This window comes from Chelonoidis abingdonii, chromosome 12 (assembly GCF_003597395.2).
Source record: "Chelonoidis abingdonii isolate Lonesome George chromosome 12, CheloAbing_2.0, whole genome shotgun sequence".
NCBI lineage: Eukaryota > Metazoa > Chordata > Testudines > Testudinidae > Chelonoidis > Chelonoidis abingdonii.
The window spans coordinates 6,265,768-6,282,317 of record NC_133780.1 but is presented as its reverse complement, the minus strand read 5'-3'; the positions used below and the strand labels follow the sequence as shown (position 1 = coordinate 6,282,317).

The following is a 16,550-nucleotide window of genomic DNA, read 5'->3' as shown; positions in this document are numbered from 1 at the left end:
CACAAACAAAGGCTTCCCTCCACCGAGATTTGAAAGTATCTTGTTTCCTGATTGGTCCTCTGGTCAGGTGTTGTTGGTTCCCTGTTTGTTAACCCTTTATAGCTAAAAGAGACATTAACCCTTAACTATCTGTTTATGACAACTCCCTGTCACACTCCACCCCACCCCCTGCATTTGAAAAGCACGGGGCAGCCACTTGAACGCTGGGATAGCTGCCAATATTGCACCGCTCCCAATGCTGCTGCAAGTGCTGCAAATGTGACCACGACAGTGCGCTGTCAGCGTGGACAGACTGCAGCACTTTCCCTTCTGCACTGTTCAAAGTCTGGTTTAACTCACAGCACTGTACATCTGCAAGTGTAGGCAAGCCCTTTCAAATGTATTTGGGCCTAAGCTTTCGTGGGCTAAAACCCACTTCATCAGAAAATGGAGTTAAAAATACAGTAAACACTGTATATATTACAGCACATGAAAAGATGGGAGTTGCCTTACCGAGTAGCGGGGGGAGTCAGTGCTAACAAGGCCAATTCAATTAAGGTGGAAGTGGCCTACTCTCAACACTTGACAAGAAAGGGTGAATATTAAGGGAGGGAAAATTTCTTTTGTAGTGCTAACGAGGCCAATGCAATCAAGGTGGACGTTGCCCATTTCCAACAGTTGACAAGAAGGTGTGAGTATCAGCACAGGGAAAATTACTTTTTGTAGTGACCTACCCACACCCAGTCTTTATTTGGGCCTAATTTGATGGTGTCCAGTTTGAAAATGAATTCTAGTGCAGTATCTCGTTGGAGTCTGTGTTTGAGGGGAGGGGAGGGGTTAAGAGGAGCCCATATAAGAAAAAGACCCAAAAATTGGGACTGTCCCTATAAAATCAGGACATTGGATCACCCTAATCCCTTTGCCTCTTGTTGCCCCAATGAGATCTAATCCCTCAGATCTGTACAAAATGGTCCTGGCTGCTGTGGAGTCTAATTATTTAATAAATTCTGTGTCCCTGCCACCTCCACTCATGCCTGTCCCCAGTCTGTCTGCTAATTCTAACCCCTGCCCAGCCCCCATGTCTGCTCCTCCTGCAGCCCCAGGGGTTCTTTCCCCCTCCCCCCTACTGCAAGGGAGGGAGGGAGGGGGAGGAGCTTCCAGGACTCATAGTGCAGGGCCGCCCAGAGGATTCAGGGGACCTGGGGCAAAGCAATTTCAGGGGCCCCTTCCATAAAAAAAAAAATTGCAATACTATATTCTCGTGGGGGCCCCACTTACTCTCCCCCATGGGCGGCCCTGGGAAAAATAAACCTTCTGCATCTCAGCACAAACCCAGTTTTGAGCAAACTTCTTTACAAGGTATCACTGGTTCTCAGCATCAGCTAGTGCTAAAAGGCACTAAAGCTCATTAAAACGCTTGGACAAATATTTTCCGTCAAACCTTTTCTTGGATCGAAAACTAGGGGCTTTTAAAAAGCAGAAAAAAATCATGGACAATATCTGCTTTCCTTCAAAATTTGTTGTGTTTTTTTTAATTGAAAAGCTGAAATTAGTCTGCCAAAACCTGAACATGGTTTGGGGTTTCAGAAGTGTGTGGTCAAATATTTGCTGCTTGCTGTGTTTTGATTGTTTAAAGAAACAATAAAAAAAATTCTGCTTAAAAAAATCCAAAACTTTTGAACCACCTCAGCTTGTGACCAAATGCCTGAGCCCCATCCAGTCAGAGATTTTTCCAGGTTTCTGATACTCTGCTGGCTTCCTTGACTCATATCTGTCTCCATAACTTTTGGTTCATTTAGGTTAGAACATAAGAACAGCCATACTGGGTCAAACCAAAGGTCCATCCAGCCCAGTATCCTGTCTACTGACAATGGCCAATGCCAAGTGAACCCAGAGGGTGTAAACCTAACAGGTAATGATCAAGTGATCTCTCTCCTGCCATCCATCTCCACCCTCTGACAAACAGAGGCTAGGGACACCATTCCTTACCCATCCTGGCTAATAGCCATTAATGGACTTAACCTCCATGCATTTATCTGTTTCCTAGAGACTGGCTCCATGGGGTCCCTCACAAACTGGAGACGGTTACTGTGGGTTTGTCTTTAGTATAGCTTATGTACATACTCCACAAACTGAGCATTTGAGCTTGTTCCAAAATCTGGGATGAGCCTATGTTGTGAAAACTGAAATGCTCAAAATAGCACATGCATGTGAATGGACACAGGGTGCTAAAATTAAATTAACCTAGGGTGTCTCAAACTGGGGGTCAGGACCCCTCGGGGGTCACGAGGTTATTATTGGGGGTCACAAGCTGTCAGCCTCCACCTCAAACCCCGCTTTGCCTCCAGCATTTATAATAGTGTTAAATGTATAAAAAAGTGTTTTCAATTTATAAGGGGCGGGGGCGCACTCAGACGTTTGATATGTGAAAGAGGTCACTGGGACAAAAGTTTGAGAACCACTGAATTAACCCCTCTGAAGCCTCAGGGAATGCAAGGGAGGGGGGTCTCCCTTGGTGGGGTTGGGAAGGAGGTAGGTGGTGTAGGATATTGCTCTTCTCATGTGATCCCTCCCCCAGTGGCTAATTTTAAATGAAGCTACCCTCCCCTGACATGAATCTCCCTATCTGAAATTAAATATAGACTATAATTTAGCATTGGAGAAGTGAAAGGGATGGCAGCCCTAAAGGAAAAGCTAACACCTTGGCTCTTCTGCAAGCCTCAAACTGCTGAATGAGCTTGAGGGTAGGGAAGGCTGTGCCTCCCAAAGAGCCTCGCCCTGCCCCACAACTGCCCACCCCACTCAGAATTCCCAACCCATCCTGCTCCTTGCCCCCTCACTATCCCCCAGAGACTCCCACAACCACCCCAGGACCCCACCCCTGCTCCCTCACTGCCACGACCCCTATCCACCCCTCCACACTAAGTCCTGACAGACCCCCAGAACACCTACAATCCAACACCCCCATTCTCTGTCTCCTGACCGCCTCCCCCGCAACCTCTGCCCCCTCGGGGTCCCCAGGACTCCCTGCCCCTTATCTAACCCCACCAGCCCCGGCCTCTTACCCCTGGCTCCTCAGTGCATTGCATCCAGGACAGTCCCTGAACAGCTGCAGCATGGCTCTGGCAGGGCTCCTGAGCTTCTCCCTGCGTGGTAAGGGGGCTGAGCTGCAAGCTCCAGGCTGAGCGGAGGGAGCTCAGGCCCCGCTGGAGCTCGCAGCCTCACTCACTTGCCACATGGCTCTGCAGGAGGTCACTGAATCCAACCCCTTGCTCAAAGCAGGACTAATCCCACTGTCCCTGACAGATTTCTGCCCTAGATCCCTAAATGGCCCCCTCAAGGATTGAACTCACAACCCTGGGTTTAGCAGGCCAAGGCTCAAATCACTGAGCTATCCCTCCTGCCACACAGGGACACAGTCTGAGCTGGGAACCCCACCACACTGCCAGCCAGGGTCGGATTCTCTCCCCAGGGACAAAGCCTGGCAGGAAAGTGAAGACTGGGGCCTTGTCACCAGCATCGATAAATGTCACCTGCCCCCGGTCACAGTCCAGACAAACCCGGATCCTGCTGGGGGCCTGGCTCAGGGGCAGGGGGGTCTCAGAGGAGGTGAGAGCCCAGAACTGACCCTCCCACCGCTCCACAGCCCAGATCCCCTCCTCAGGGCTATGGCTGATCCCTTCCTTCCTCCTCACAGACTCTCTGGCTACCCCCACGGCCCAGTATCGCCCACCCCTGACCTCCACCTCCCAGCAATATCTCCCCGAGGTGAATCCCTCACAGCCCAGCACACAAGACTCAGTGTCAAATCTCTCAGGGGTGTTGAGCAGTTGCTGTCTTGTGTTTCCCCATCTCACACTTTTCTGATCTTTGGACAGGACAAGCTCAGGATGAGCCGTGTCTGGATCTAGCGTCACATTCGCTGCAAGAGAGAGAATCGGAGCATTAGGGGCAGAGCTCAGCCCTGGGGGAGGGTTTGATGGTGTCAGTGACAGAATCTGCCCCAGTTGGAGAGTGAATCAGGGAATCTCCTTCCTTCAGGATTTACCCGTCAGCTCTGAGATCTCAGCACAATGCTGGGGAGAGTCACCCCCCTGGCAGAGACGGGTGAAAGTATCAGCTGGGCCAGGCCTGAGACTCAGAAGCTTTCCCCTCCTGCCCCCTTCTCTCCCCAGGGAGGGGACTAGAGACTATGGCAGCCCCAGCAGATGGTACAACTCAGTGAATACTGACAGTGCTCCCCTCCTCCTCCCACATTAAACTTCACTGTGTCCTAGCTGCCCCTGCTGTGCTGGACTTTTCTATGGGGCCTCCCCACTGCACCCAGCCTGCTCTGAAATGTCACAGCTCAGACAGGAACAGGCCACATGGTACCAGGACTGAACCCGCCCAAATGTCACTGTTCAGCAGCAGTCACAGTACAAAAGTACATTAGCCTAGGGGAGGGGTTAACACAAGTGAAGGGGGTTCATGGTGGAATGAAGAGAAGCCATGAGTGTAGGGGGAGCAGGGGCAGATTAGGGTTTTGTGGGGCCCTGGGACAAAGCAAGTGGGGTCCCCGTCCCACCCCTTCTGCCTGCACTACCGCTGGCGAAATGGGGTCAGGGCTGTGCCTCACTCTGGCCACCTAACACACCAGCAGCAAGCAGGGCAAGCCCCTGTGCCCCGACCCCATTCCCTGGCTGGAGTGAGGGCAGGTGGAGCAGCACAAGCCCCTAAGGCCTGACCCCACCCTCTGGCAGGAGTGCCGGGTAGGTAGAGTGGGTCAGGGTGCACAGGTGCCCATTTTTCCAGGGTCCCTGGGCACAGGCACGGTTGGCCCAGTGGCTAATCCACCACTGGGGAGAGGTGTAGAATAGGTGGCTGGTGGAAAGAGAGAGAGGGTCGTGCTAGTGATGTGGAGGCTCAAGTGACATCCTGTTTATCAGAGACAGGAGAATGTTGGGATCATGTTGGACAGAGACAGGAGAAAAGAGACAAGCTCACAGCTCTGATCACAGGAGCTCCCCAAATGTGTATAATAGAGCCAGAAGTGCCCGTCTGTGGTCAAGGCTCTGTTCCTCTGCTGGAGACTGGAGCAAGGGTCGCACACAGACACAGTCCCTGCTCACCCCATCAGCGTGGGGTCATTGCAGAGCTCCTGGCCTTCTTCAGAGGGGAAAAGATGAAGGAAGAAACAGAGAAATTGGAGATTGGCCATCAGCGCAGGGAGATAAAACAAAATCCCCCAGAGAAGTGGCTGTGGAGGTGCATGTCCCACTGGCTCTGTACAACGAGTGGCAGCTGCTGTCACAGATCTCTGCAGGGTGCAGTGCACATGCGAGCGGTGGAGGGGCAGGAAGGGCAGATGCAATAAGATGTAGATTCATTATGCTATGGTAGGACATAGGCACAAACGCTGTTTCACCTTGTGATGCGCTGTAAAATGCAGGGTGCTGGACAGGTACCTGAATGATCACATCCACTCTCATATTCAAGGAAAAAGAGGTACATTGCCTCACAGGGGCTGATATCTGGACATTGATAAAATTTGATCTTTAATTACCTTCTTCTATAGGTGCCACAGATCTTCTCCACCCTAAAAACAACCACATAATTATAGATGAGAGCAGATCTGAACAAGTATTGCATGATTCAATATTGTACAAACTAAAACACTCATGGGAAAAGAAAGTTATAAGTTCACCAGAATCTCTCCCTGAGTGGATTTTCACTGCAGAGTTAGCCCAGGATCTTATCTGGCTGTTGCCCGAATCTGTTTATTGCACAAACACAAAACTCTGACTCACGTTTGTTGGTGCTTTACACCCAGGCTGGCTGGCAAGACTTTGAGTATAGGCTGTAGCCCAGGTACCACTTTAATTCAGGTTGGTTACATGCCCACTGTGCAGTGTGGAGGGAGGCTAATCATCTCAGGGGCTGATAGTCCTCCAGTGCCTTCCCACAATTCCTCCTGGGTCATATTTTCTTGCCCACTACCTACTCTATTACTGTATTACTTATCAATTTTTCAAATCAGCTTTTGGTGTGAAATTCATCAAGTTTAGTCCTTCCTCACATTTTATAAAGTTTCATTAAAAAACAACCACCCCCAAAAGGATGATGATGATAATAATAAAGCAAGCAAACAAAAAAGGTTTCCAATTGCAACAATTTTAAAAAATAATTTAAAAGCAAACAACTCCACCACAATTAAATGGACAGCCCCACGAGACTCCAAATTGGTATGAAAAGTTGGTCAGAGGAAGGATAATGACACTTACTTATTTCGTTATCTTGTTTCTCTAAAAATTAAAGAGAAATAAATAGATATTTTTGTTAGGCATTTCTCTTTTCTTATGTTTGATTTCTCTTTATCATCAATACGACAGTGAAGGCTGAGAGAAATCAACATCCTTCTTCCATTGCCCCCCATGAGAATAATCATAAAAAACAAGAAAGCAAACAAAAAAAACAGGTTTAATAAATAAATAAAATGGCTAAATTTAAAAGAAACAACTCCACAACAATTAAGCCATCTGACTGTGACGGAATAGACCAGTTTAAAACGATGCCCTTTGGACTTCATGGGGACACAGCCACGTTCCTACATTGAGGACACCAACTTCTACAGTGAGAGATGGGCCGAGCATATGAAGCACGTTCCTGTGGTATTTCAAGCTCTCAAAGGGGCAGGTTTGACAGCCAAGAAGTCAAAGTGTCAGCTAGCCACCCAAGAAATCACTTACCTAGGGTATGCTGTGGGGACGGAGGAGGAGCTACGACCGTTGGTGGAAAAGTCCAAGCCCTAGTAGGCTGCCCTGTCCCTTTCACAAAGAAGCAAATCTGGTGGTTTATGGGATGAGTGGGATATTACTGACAGTTCATCCCAAACTTTGCTACCATGGCTGCCCAGCTGACAGACCTGGTTAAGGACACTGCAACCGAAAGAGTCTGTCGGACCAAAAGCGGTGACAAGGCATTTAGGGCAATATAGGACCCATTGACCCAGGAGCCAGTAATATTCCATTCAGCCTTCTCAAAGCCCTTGATTCTCCAAACAGATGTGCTTTGATGTCAGACTCAGAGCAGTGTTATGGTAAGAATTTGGAGGAAGAGAACACCCTGTTCTGTATCTCAGCAGGAAGTTGTTCCCACAGGAGGCAGCCTAATTGGTCATCGAAAGGAGGCCGTGGAAGTGAAATGAGACATCGGTGCCCTATGCTATTATTGGTGGAGGCAGCCTTTCCCTCTAGTAACAGGACCATGCACCACTCCACTGGCTGAGCTCAATGGCAGACCATAACCCAGGCATTATTCATTGGTATCTCTCAATGCAGCCACACAGCTTTCAGGTGGTACATCATTCAGTCACGGAAAATAAAAGCGTGGACTTCTTTTTCACAGGATGGTGGGGACATGAACTGGCCCCAGGACACCACAGCCCAAGGTCTGAAGGGGAGAGTGTGTGAGGGGGTACACAAACACCAAACTTGGCCTGATGGGTTGAAAGGACAGTACTGAGCCCAGGTAGCACCGCCCGTCCAGCCCTGCAGATCATGCTTCAACTGGAGAAAGGGTTGAAAAGGGAGCAACCCAGCAAAGATGGGAGAGACATGGGACGAGGACACACCTACCCTGGAGATTACTGACAAGAGCCTTGGAGCAGCCTGTCCGAGGGACTGACTGCTTGCTTAGGCCCAGCTGGGGTTAATGGTTTCGTTGCCTTTTCTTTTTCTTTTCACCTTATCTTGGACTGGAACTGGGGGAGAACAGCAGATGGTAGGAAGTGACCGAGGGAGGGCAACTCGGAGGACAACTCTGGGGACCAGACACTGATGACCCTCCTAGGACAGTGGGTCAGAGCCCAGAAGAGTGTGTGGGCCATGAATTTTCAAAGATAATGGCTCTTCTTTAACTTCTGTCATGGATTCACTTGATCAGTGCTACACCCCCAGATTTGCAACAGTCTCTAGAGACTCTTCAGCCTGCCAGACTCCCTAGGCCTCTCTCTCTCATCCTCCTGGATAAGCCACATGGCTTCACCACCTCCTTAGACTGGATCTCTCGGCCTTCAGTGCTCCTCCTTTGCACTCTGAGCTCTGTTCGAGTCCAACTGAGATACTCCTGGTAGAGATTTGCACACTCTTCAGGGATAAATGCACCTCACCAAACATTTGCATTGACATTCAAAGAGCATCTTCAAAACAGTCGAGTGTATTAGTCAACTGGACACAGCATAGGAAGGACGTAGGTTATCATAGAGAAATTGAGGTGAAAGCATAGACCATTCCGGTCAGCCTAGAGCCCAGATTCTGTAGTGTACTCTACTGTTCAAGCTCTGGTCAGAATCCTTGGTCAGAAACTGAGGCACACATAGGATTCATAAACATATTACAGAAAATTCCCACTGCACCACACCTTCCTTAACAAGCCAGACCTCTAGAGATTCTTTTGAAAGACTCAGACTGAGGGCTGGTCTGCACTGAAAACTTACACTCCCAAGACACATAGCTATGCTGACCTAACCCCCTAATTCAAAGGATTTTTAAGGGAAAAGAGTCTCTGGAAACATCCCAAAAGACCCTAAAATGGTCCAGCCTATCACACACACCCCCACCCCAGCTCCCAACTGTCAAACAAACACACAGTAATAAAATAAATCAGAGAAACCAAGAAGCCAATATACAGTTGTGTAAGCTGGTCAAAAATTGTATTTGTGGAAAAAAAGAATTCGAAACTTACCAACTTCTTCCGTAAGTTTCCCTGAAAAGTACAGAAATAAGTATAAATGATTAGCATCTCCTTGCTTCATTAAACAGCGTTAGAAGACTACATCCTATAGGTGCAAAATTGACTAGGAAGGATGAATAGACATGTCTGATTTATTTGGAAATTGGGCAGATATTCTTTACGGATGAAGTTCACCTGGGCATGGACAGCTGTGTCTGAGTTATGTGACAGTTGATATGATTTTTTTATTTCCTAACTGAGGAACAAAATGTGTTTATTAACTGATTCACGACAGGTGCATTACACTTTATTAGCAAAAAAGAGATTTGAAGTTTGAATATGAGAGGCTAGGCTTTGCTGAACCTTGTCTCAAGTGGAACCAGAGAAAGACAGTGATAACCCCCTGAGAGGTAGCAGGAGGGGGAGAACTGAGCAGAACAGACACGTGTCTGCTGTGATCAGATTCTCTGGTTCAGTTCTATTGTCCTAGACTCTCCTCTTCTACCCCTCCCCCCTTCCCACTTCTGCCTCCACCCTCTATCAATAAATTCACATGCATTCTTCTTCTTTATAGAGGACAAGGTTAGCAGATCACATGGTCTTTTAATATTAACTTCCAAAATTGCTCTTATTTATTTATTAGAATAAACCCTTTATGTACAATATATTTCTCCTTCTGATATTTACCTTTCATTTTAAAGAGATTAACAGCGAGGCCAATAAAACCAATCAAAACCACCAGGATCACACTCAGCGCCACCATCCAAGGATTCACCCTCGGGAAAAATGGATCTAAAAAAAAAAAAAAGAAAAGAAAAAAACACACCCAGAAATTGCCTTTGTTTGGAAGCAGTGACTAAAATCAGATGTTTTTATTCCATACAAATACATAAATAGTATCCAGCAGGATTTCTGGGAGATAAAGAGTGAAAGAATGGCCACGTCTACACTACACAAAATACCAGAAACCGATTTTAAAAATGGCTCCAACCAACACACCTTTAACACTGATTTATCCTGGAAAAAACAGGCCTGATTTGATGCATTGCTATTCAGAGGGCCAGAGAGTCCAGGGGCAAATTCTCTGCTCATAAAACCACACTGACTTCAATAGAGTTACACCAGCAAAGAATTTAATCCTTAGTGTTCAGCAACATTCAGAAACTGTCAGATTAATTAGAATATTTTTGAAAAAATCCACTATTGCCCCCCCAATATTTGAAGGAATCATAATTCCAATTTCTCCAAACAATTCTGTAGCAAACTAATTAATCTACATTTACTGTTCTTGTGTTCACAGTGCTTCAGACATCCACCCAGGATGGAATTTTGGAAATGTACCTAAAGCTTTCTCTGTCCAGGGTTTGTGCTCTGATACAGTGAAACTGGGGCAACCCTCTCATATGACCATTCTTAAATTGGTTCAAGAGTTGACAACATATGAGGGTTGCACCAATAAGAATAAATTGATCCACAAAACCTTAAATCATAAATCAGCTTAATTGTGCCCTATCTCCATTTAGCTGAAGTTGGGAAGGAGTTGACTGGAGCTAAATCTATATAGTTCACTCTGAAACTTATACAAGAGTGTTCACATGAGCAGGTGGCATCGATTAACTAAATAGTTAATCAGTGCAACTTTTGTGTGGACAAGTGTAAAATAAGTCCCTTTGTGGATTCGGATCAAAGAGTCTTAAGGAGCACAAGTCCCACTGAATGTCAGTAAAAATAACATCAGAAGACTTAGGTGACATTTCACACAAGTAACGAAGACTGAGTTGGTGAAACGAACAGATCACTAGAGCCCTGCATGGATACAAAATATGTATCAGCATCCAATCTGCAATCCCAAAAAATGATCTGCAGATATCCGTATCTGTGGGATGAGGACATCTGCAGATATAAAGTGGATATCTGCGGATTTGCAGGGCTCTACAGATCACAATCAAGTCAGAGTACAAAATTTACCACATTCAAAAACAAAAAAAAATCATTAAGGTGAATTTAAGGTTACAGGAACATACTGTGTCAGTGGATTGAGTGAATTTTTTTTCTAAAAGATGTTGCAAGTTTTTTTGTGTGCGTACGCTAGAATATCAGGAAAGTCAGACTTAATATTAAATTTACATGAAATCCAAAAAACTTGGGATAGTCTGAATACTCTCATCTTCTTTGTGAATTATGAAATATCCACCATAGATGTTTCAGTTCTTTTCTTCCTATGTTTTGTTTTGTTTCTGGTAGTGGTGAGTTCAGTGTGGGATTTGGATAGTAACTGACCTGCTATATAAACTGCCGATTCCTTTTCTTGATTGAGAACGGTGTTCCTGATGCAACAGGACAAGTTTTGGTTAGAATGTTTTTTCACAACGATAGCAGTTTCTATTTCAAACAGGTTGTCATCCCCTCGGGATGTCGTTTCAGAGAGTGATGGTAAACGTCGCCCATTGAAATCTTTCCACAGCACCTCAGGCTCTGGATACCAACCAGCAGATCGACAAACCACCCGGATCCCTCCGTCCTGGTGACCTTCAACAGAGATGAGAGGAGCAGAGCCTAGACCTAAGGGAAAAATACATAAAGGGCTTAATTCCATAAGTTAATTAATAAAGCAGAAGGGATAAGGGAGAGTTTGTGGATCCCTTACTCACATGAGAAAGCACTAATTCATGTGGGTAGTCAGTAGAAGGGACAAATGAATACTGGACTTTCTGAACTCCCAATGATCACGGACACAAAAATGTGAATCAATACTTACAATAATTTCACTGAGTCAGTGGGAGATATTGTCATCTCAAGACATGAGCAACTGAGTGCTGAGCACCTTTGGAGATAGGACAATGCAGATACCTGAACAGGATCTGAACTTTTGAAAATCTGATCATTAGTGCATTGGATAGATATATTTATTTAAAAAAAAATTAATTGGCTACGTGGTTGCAGTGTCAAAGCAGCAGGGGAAAAATGTTCACTCTCATCTAAGAATGATGAATACAGTAACTCCTCACTTAACGTTGTAGTTATGTTCCTGAAAAATGCGACTTTAAGCGAAATGATGTTAAGTGAATCCAATTTCCCCATAAGAATTAATGTAAATGAGGGGGTTAGGTTCCAGGAATTTTTTTTTCAACAGACAAAAGACTATACACACACACACACACACTAAGTTTTAAACAATTTAATACTGGTACACAGCGATGATGATTGTGAAGCTTGGTTGAGGTGGAGGAGTCAGAGGGTGGGATATTTCCCAGGGAAGGCCTTTCTGCTAAATTATGAATTAGCAATTAGCTGAGCCCTCAAGGGTTAATTCTCACACTCTACAAGGCAGCAGGAATGGAGGGAGGGCAGACAGAGACAGAGACACACACTATGCATGTGTGTGCGCATGCACATGTGCGTGTGAGAGAGATGCGCATTTCCCCTTTAAGTATGCTGAACCCACTCTTAAATACACTACCTTGTTAATTAGATCAGCTTGCTGAGACCATCTGCTTCCAGCAAGCTCCCTCCGTCCTGAGCCCTGTCGTGTGTCCCCCCTGCTCTATGGAAAATGGAGTAACCAGGGTGCAGGAGCAGGGGGACACCCTGACATTAGCACACCCCCCTCTTCCTCCTCTCCCTTCCGCACAGCGAGCAGAAGGCTCCTGGGAGCAGCTCCAAGGCAGAGGGCAGGAACAGCACATGGCAGTGAAGGGAGGGACAGCTGAACTGCCCAGCAATTGATCGCCTGCTGGGCAGCTGCTGCACAGGGAACTTATGGGAGTGGGGAGCTGATAGGGAGGCTGCCGGTCCACCCTGGTTCCAAACCCCCATTAGCTACCTGCAACGGGCTGCTCTTCCTGCAACCAGTGGACAAAGCAGGCAGCTGCCAAACGACGTTAGAAGGGAGCATTGCACAACTTTAAACGAGCATGTTCCCTAGTTGATTAGCAACGTAACAACGAAACCACATTAACCAAGAGGAATTACTGTACATAATTTCCCCTCCCCACTTTGACACTCTGCACTCCACATTCACCATAGTAATATGATTGTGGTATGACTATGATATAATTAAGTTGCATCGTATACATGTAAAGTGTCAATGGAAATGTTATGATTTGCTGAGTATGGTTATCCTATTTGTATATATGAATCATTTTTGTATCTGGAGTCATGAATATTGACTATGCATCTGTATTTCAAATGTGCTTGCCCTGAGTAACACCCACAACTAGCCTTTCAGGTACAACAGTGAAGAAGCTAGACAGTGCTAATGGCCCATCAGTGAAAACAATGGGCCATGGAAAAGTCTTGTCCTCACCAGGGGACACTTCAGACAGCCTACGGATAATGACTGCCATGACTCAAACATGCAGGGGCATCTGACTAGATCACATGATTCTGATCTCTATTTTAGTACCTGTATTTTTCCACAAACTGGGCTGGGAACCTGGCTTGGGACAAAGGGGTTCCTGCCATAGGGAAGAAACTATAAAAGGGGGAAGTGACATCACCAGTGGGCCTCACTTTCCTCACAACTCAGCATCTGGATATACCTCTGGAAGAACATAGACTTTGAACTGGGGATGTGCTGGTGCCAAGAAGGAAACCCTACCTGTGTATAAAACATCTACAAACTGCTTGTACTATCTAACAGTGACACACTGTTCAATTCAAATCCTGGGTAGCATACTAGGCTTAGATTGCGTTTTTATTAATTTGCTAGGTAATCTACTTTGATCTGTTTGCTATCACTTAAAATCTATCTTTCTGTGGTCAATAAATCTATTTTATATTTTTTAACCTAAAACAATGTGGTTTGAGTGATGTGTTTGCGAAAAATCTCAACTTAGTTAACAAAGGTTTTGTGCATATTCCTCTCCACGTCGAGGGAGGGCCGAACTCAGTAATTGGAATAATCTTTACTGGTCAGACTTTGATCAGGGCAGGATGGTACAGCTCCAGCATCCTAGCTTGGGGTGCTGGGGAGGGGGTGTTTTGGCTGAAGCCTTGCTATTGTTGGTTCATGAGTCCTGGCCAGATGCATTCATTAACACAGCTGGGTGTGGTCCCTGCCTGCAGATGTTGGTGTGAGTGGCTTTGCAGCTTGTCACAATGTCACAGTGCAAAAGGGAATCCAGACTAGGGAGATAGAGAGCTCAGCTATACCCCAGTTCCAGGTGGCACCCCAGGGAGAACCTGTCACACTCACCATGACCATCACCTTTATGCAGTCTCAGCAAATAAGAATGTTGCATTTGATTTTAACTACATCCCTAAGTAACAACCAACAGTGAACCAATAACAAGGCCATAAACATCTGGCAGTCCCACCTTAGCCCACATCCTAGAAATGCAACCAGACGGCCATATGCATCCAGAAGTCCCTTCCCTCTTAACTAAAGACTCCTTTGGGAGTTAATCAAGATTGGGCAAGAAAGTACCTTGGCCATGCTGTAAATGTTTTTAACAACATGTTGGGAAAGTTTCCAGCATATTTTCCCTAGTATGAAAGTTGCTCTTAGCTGAAATTTAGATACTGTGACAAAGTTCCTCCTCCACCTTGGTGGGTCCTGCGCTTATTGGTTTATTTGTTCACCTCAGTGATCTTCCCTTCTTGTGGAACCCACAGTCTGAGTCAGCTCCTCCTGTGTCTGATCGGGAGTTCGGAGGTTTGGGGGAAACCCGGGCCCGCCCTCTACTCCAGGTTCCAGCCCAGGGCCCTGTGGATCGCTATGCTGTTCTCATTAGTGCCTCCTGTAACAGTTGCAGGACAGCTACAACTCCCTGGGCTACTTCCCATGGCCTCTCCAAACACCTTCTTTATCCTCACCACAGGACCTTCCTCCTGGTGTCTGACAATGCTTGTCCCCTCATCCTCCAGCAGTACACACACTCCTCTCTCTCCTCTCTCTCAGCTCCTTGCCTTCTTCTCTCCAGCTCCTCCACACGCTGCCTTCTCCTCTGGCTCTTCCCTGCCCTGACTGGAGTGAGCTCTTTTTTAAAGCCAGGTGCCCTGATTAGACTTGCCTTGATTGGCTGCAGGTGTTCTAATTAAAGTAGCTATCTCTACTGCCTTCTAGAAAGATCTTAATTGGCTCCAGGTGCCTTGATTAACCTGGAGCAACTGCCATTTAGTTACCAGGGTACTAGGGCTTCGCCCGCCCACCCCTGGGATGCCAATAGGCTAACATACCTGTTTCTCAGTTCTTTACTGTAGCCATCTGGCCTTGCCCCATCACAATATACAGTGTATCACAAGCAGGGACTTACAGTTACTGTAACAGGAAAGAACAAAGCCAGCGAATCACACAAAGCTAAAACTGACACAAGCTACTGACCTGCTACCTGCAGTTCCAATATGGTTTCTTCATAAAAAGTATCGTCTTGAACAAAGCAGTGCTATTTTCCTTCATCAGAGCATCTGATATTGAGAATCCTCAAGGGAACGTTTCCATCTGTGAGTGCAACTTTCAAAAGCTCTGTTCTTCCCTGATATTCTGGCATTTGCCCTTCATACTGATCCTTCCCGTCATGATACAGATGCACAAAGGATACAAGCTGAGATCGGAACCATCTCACCACCATGTTTGCAGCGCTCATCGGGGGGGACAGGTGACAGGATAACACAGTTTCCTGACCCAGGATGGCAGTGGTAGGGTCATGGGGTCTGATCACTGTGAACTTTGCTGGAAAATGCACCAGGACAACAACAAGAAAAGCAGCTCAGAAGAAAGTGGGAATTTGATCTGAAGGACACATCCAACCAGTTCCATTTCAGATAAACTTTCCAAAAAGTTCAGCCAGAGGCAGACACCCACCATGGAAAATTTCAGCCTGAATGTTTGAGAGAGAGCAGCACTCATTGGCTGCAGGACTGTGTTATAAGAACACTCAGCCTCTGCGTATGGCACAGGCACACAGAGCTGAGATGGGGCATGGAACTGATAACAGGCAAGTTTGGTGCATGGCCAGGCACAGAGCATGGGACAGCGTGGGGAGGTGAGAATTGGTAGGTTCAGCGCATGGCACAGGGACGCAGTGCTGACATGAGGTGGGAAGCTGACGATGGGTGTGTTCAGTCCATGGCAAAGTCACACATCAGAGAAACTGAGGCACAGAACTGGGAATGGACATGCTCAGTGTATAGTTGAGACAAACTTACTATTCAACAGCCAGTTTTTGTAAGTGCTCTCAAACTGACACGCTTACCGACATTGCCATGATATTTGCTGGGCCTCAGCAGGAATAAGGGTTGGTGGCCTATATTTGGTGTTCTTTCACCAAGGTTCTCTTGAGACAGCCCTATTGCTATAGCCAATTGTTGGACTATTATGGTTAAATACGTCATATGATCAAGAGACCAAAAAATCAAACGTAACGAAAATTGCCGCCTAAAGACAGAACAGTGCACTACGAAAAAGAAACATCCGTATCCTCCTCCTGGGAAGCAACTCCTACCATGCACAGTGTTCACCTTACACAGAAGGTGTGCTTGAAAAAGACACTTCAAACCCACTTATACCATAGTGGTTTACAAGTGAAAAAGCACTTTATACATCATTTAAAATCCAATCCACCAGTTTCTTAACTTGTTGTTCAGTACCTTCCTTAACCCTGTTTTGGAGAACACATTCCAAACCTGATGGGTGTTGAGGGACATCCCAACCAGTGCTAGGACACACCTTTCATGGCTTTGACACGCTTCCTATTTTCTATTGTGAACGCTGATGTCAGATTTGTAAAGTGTTATGGGATATTAGATACTGGTGAACAGAATTGGGGGAAGAGCATCACACATTCAGTTTACTTAACATCCCAACTCTCTCTCTCATGTATATTATAGGACTACCATGCACATAATCCCTAATAATA

General features: G+C 46.2%; 1 protein-coding gene and 1 pseudogene across 2 annotated transcripts in view; one reads left to right on the top strand and one right to left on the bottom strand.

Annotated features, from left to right (window-relative positions):
- The window catches only part of LOC116823721 (zinc finger protein RFP-like), a 415,971-nt gene that overhangs the window by 126,964 nt on the left and 272,457 nt on the right, over nucleotides 1-16,550 (top strand). The window lies entirely within an intron of this gene.
- LOC116830367 (butyrophilin subfamily 1 member A1-like) lies at nucleotides 3,363-15,499 on the bottom strand (annotated as a pseudogene).